The sequence below is a fragment of the Callospermophilus lateralis genome, unplaced genomic scaffold (assembly GCF_048772815.1).
Source record: "Callospermophilus lateralis isolate mCalLat2 unplaced genomic scaffold, mCalLat2.hap1 Scaffold_63, whole genome shotgun sequence".
Classification (NCBI taxonomy): Eukaryota; Metazoa; Chordata; class Mammalia; order Rodentia; family Sciuridae; genus Callospermophilus; species Callospermophilus lateralis.
The window spans coordinates 11,932,344-11,936,480 of record NW_027514713.1 but is presented as its reverse complement, the minus strand read 5'-3'; the positions used below and the strand labels follow the sequence as shown (position 1 = coordinate 11,936,480).

Genomic DNA, 4,137 nt, shown 5'->3' with positions numbered 1-4,137 from the left:
ATCCTGCAGAAGTTGCTATGTGTAACATGGAGTCACTTTGAGTAACCCATGGTAGCCTGAATTTCAGCTAGTCACCACCTGTGGCAAGTGACAGAACTGCCCCCTACATAGAGGGGACAAATCAGGTCTGGTGTCCCTGTCTATCACTCCCCACAGCATGCAGTGAGGTTTGAGTGGGTACCACATCCTGGAAGGACTTCAGGGCTATCAAGGTACACAAGGACACTCAAGGATAGCTCCTGGCAGCTCTCACAGAATCTGAGGAAAGTCACTCTAGATCTGAGGCTACCTTTGACCGAACACTTGCTGGCTATGAGAAGCTGATCATGGGGCTTGCTGGCCTAAGGTTGGGTTAGCAGGTAGAAGCTGGCAGATCATCATCCCTCCAGAAAGACAGTAGGCAGTGACCTCTGTGCTTTGGGTCTAGGCACACTTTGTTCCTGAAGCAGTTGAATAAAGAAAGAAATGGAAAACTATGCAAAGGCCAGGGCCTGAGGCAGCTGGTTGGTTGCCCAAAGCTGATGTGGCACAGACAGCCCCCAGCCTGTGGTTTTGGAGTGCATTTGGACTATGGGGCATCGCACACATGCTGGCCAAGCTCCAAGTGGCCTATTGGTTTAAGTGAATTTGCTAATGATCTAGGTTTGAACATGAGGTTTCCAGAAAGGTTATAAGTGCTAAGTCATGTTTAAAATGCAAATTGTGTTGAGAATTTTAAATACTCTCATCCAAACACTGAAGTGGCATGCTTATAATTCAGCATTCCAGGGGTAGACCAACCTGCCATTCGTGGGGGAATCACGATTCCCTGTTGAGAAGGAGCAGGCCTCCAGCACTGCTGTGGCCAATCTCAGCAGCCTGATGTTTCTTTGGCCCTGTACCATGTTGATTTCACACTCTGGGCACAGCCAGGGTGATGGAATCTGGAGAAGACAGACAATGAAGGATAGAAAACCAACATTGTGTCTGTCTTTGGACACTGTGTCATCGATACTCTGGCTGTTTGTTTATGTGACGCAGTTCTCGTGTGATTGATTTCTTTTCTCCTTTCTTTATGAGACACCTCAGAACTTGGGCAAAATTTCTGGGTCTTATTAGGACCCCAGAAAAGTGTTTTGACTGGAAGTTGAGGTTCTCTGATGAGTGATTTCTCTCTCCCATCTCTCTGGGTTGCTGTAGGTCCTTCTCACTCCCCCTACCATGGATCTGCATCTCTTTGACTACACAGAGCCAGGAAACTTTTCTGACAGCAGCTGGCCATGCAACAGCAGTGACTGCATCCTGATCAACACAGTGCAGTGCCCCACCATGCCCCACAAAAGCCTCCTGCTCTACACACTTTCCTTCATTTACATTTTCATCTTCGTGATTGGCATGATTGCCAATTCTTCGGTGGTCTGGGTGAACATCCAGGCCAAGACCACAGGCTATGATACCCACTGCTACATCTTGAACCTTGACATCACGGACCTGTGGGTGGTCATCACCATCCCCATTTATGTGGTCAGCCTGGTGCAGGACAACCAGTGGCACATGGGCCTTGGGCGAGCTTACCTGCAAGGTCACGCACCTTATCTTCTCTGTCAACCTCTTTGGCAGCATCTTCTTCCTCACGTGCATAAGCATCGACCGCTACCTCTCCATCACCTACTTCACCAGCACCTCCAGCCACAGGAAGAAGATGGCGCACCACATCGTGTGCATTCTGGTGTGGCTGCTGGCCTTGTGCATGTCTCTGCCCGACACCTTGGAGACCGTGGTGTCTGCTCCCAACAACGAGACCTCCTGCTGGTTGTTCTATCCTGAGCACAGCATTAAGGAGTGGCTGATTGGCATGGAGCTTGTCTCTGTTGTCTTGGACTTCACTGTCCCCTTCTCCATCATCACTGTCTTCTACTTCCTGCTCTCCAGGGCCATCTCAGCCTCTGGTGATCAGGAGAATCAGAGTATCCGGAAGATCATCTTTTCCTATGTGGTGATATTCCTTGTGTGCTGTCTCCCCTACCACGTGTCAGTGCTGCTGGACATCTTCTCCATCCTGCACTACCTCCCCTTCACCTGCCAGCTGGAGAACACGCTCTTCACAGCAGTACATGTCACATAGTGCCTGTCCCTGGTGCACTTCTGCATCAATCCTGTGCTCTACAGCTTCATCAACCACAAGTACAGATACAAGCTGATGAAGGCCTTCACCTTCCAGTATTATGCCCAAACAGGCCTCACCCAGCTCACCAACACCTCCAGAGTGTCAGTGACAGAGTACTTGGTGCTGGAGCAAAACTCCAAATGACCTGCTGTGCAGAGGCCACATCATGGAGCTTGTGAACATGGCTTATGGTCTTCATAAGAGAGCAAGGGAGCTTTGGGTTTGATGCCCAAGTGACATGAAGAGGAGAAGGTGTGACATTGTGCATCTTCATCTCTGTCCAGTGCTGTGTGTCAAAGTCAGCTTCAGGAAACACTTGACTGGACATCTATACAATAGAACCTTCTGCTCTTCCTGAAATTTTTATATGTTGAATTGTATTTAAGTCTTCATTTTCTCACTATTGGCATACTGCATAAAAAGTATTGGAAAGTTAAATGTATTTTAAATATTGCAAAGGAGGTATAATCCTGACATACTCAGATTGCTTTAGTTTTAAGATTAGTTTGACTTTAGTTTTACTAAGGGTGTCATTTTTAACTAATTTAAAGTTATGTATTTATATACATGTATATGCATATATATAACTGTATACCATTCTTCACTGAGATATGTTCTTTATAAAAGTTTTATAGATCTTTAATGGGTTGTATTTGCACAGGATATGGAACAAAAATGGCTTCATAATGCTGTTTGGAACATTAATAGTTTTGCAGAGTTACATTTAAAACAAAAGACTGTTACAGGCTACAAACCTGTGCATACAATGAACAGAGTTCTCTTAGTCTGTAAGTTGTTTCTTTAATAAAGAACATTGTTTCCTAAAAGTTTATTCCGGAAAGTGTGCCCAACATTGAGGTAGCATTCATGATGTTGCTATGTGGACACACCTGGCACACACAGTCAAGCTGAGCAAGAATAAAGAAAGAACTGCCACAGAGCAAACTGGAGGGTTAGTGTGGGTGAGTGGCATGGAAGGCACAGCATTCAAAGGGCTGAGCGTGTTTTAGAAGCTCTTCAGGTGGTGTTGGGGAGGGAGGTGGTGGGCAGTGAGATATCTGGAGGCAGAAATGCAGGAAATGTGAGCCTGGATTGGCCAGGGCTTCTCTGCTCCTAGCACCAGTGTGACATCCCCTCACGCAATCCCTGCTGAGAGTTGAAGGCAGTACTGCTTTCACATTCTTAGCAGACCTAAGAAAAAGCTGCACAGGAAATGCATATTTTCTACTTACCATAGACCAACTAATTACATTTGTCCCCTGTCATCTTCACCAGATATGTCCCAAGATCCCCTGAAACCTGGAAAGTATCTGACTCATTGTGTATATTTTATGTATTTACTATGCATTCTCCTAGACATACACATCTACCATACATTTTAATTTATAAAGTAGACACAGAGATCAACAATTATGAAAATTAGAATGACTATATAATTTTCTGTAATAAAAGTTATTTAAAACTTAGGAATTATGTACTTCTAGAGTATTCCATTTAGCATTTTTTTGGGCTGCAAGTAACTGAACTGCAGAAAGTGAGCCTGTAACTAAGGGAAGGCTATTGACTGTGCTTGAGGCAGTAACCAAACTCTGGGTTCTGCATTTCCACATGAACCTTCACTGGGAAGACTCCTTGGAGGAGCACTCTCAGAGCCACAGGAGCCACAGACTTCTACAGACCTGACTTTTAGGTGGGAGCTCAGGGAAGTGTCCTTTCCCGTCTTAGCACAGGTGAGACCATCCACAGGTGGGTCTTCTTGAGATCCAGGGGCTACTGACCTTTTGGAAAGTTCCTGAACATATGGGCTCACCCAGACTCACAGCCTAGGGGTCTATGGGGGTTACAGATAGCACCACTTGCAAAGGCTGCACAATCTGAGTTCTGAGGCCAGGCAGTGTGGCATGCTGACTCCAAATCACTTGACACATGTACGCAGGTGTATGCACACTGTCATGAATGCTGTAATAATAGAGGATCAATAAGTGAAAATG

General features: G+C 45.7%; 1 pseudogene; it reads left to right on the top strand.

Annotated features, from left to right (window-relative positions):
* Positions 1 to 1,200: 1,200 nt before the first annotated feature.
* On the top strand, positions 1,201 to 2,290 carry LOC143389580 (atypical chemokine receptor 3-like; annotated as a pseudogene).
* Positions 2,291 to 4,137: the final 1,847 nt, after the last annotated feature.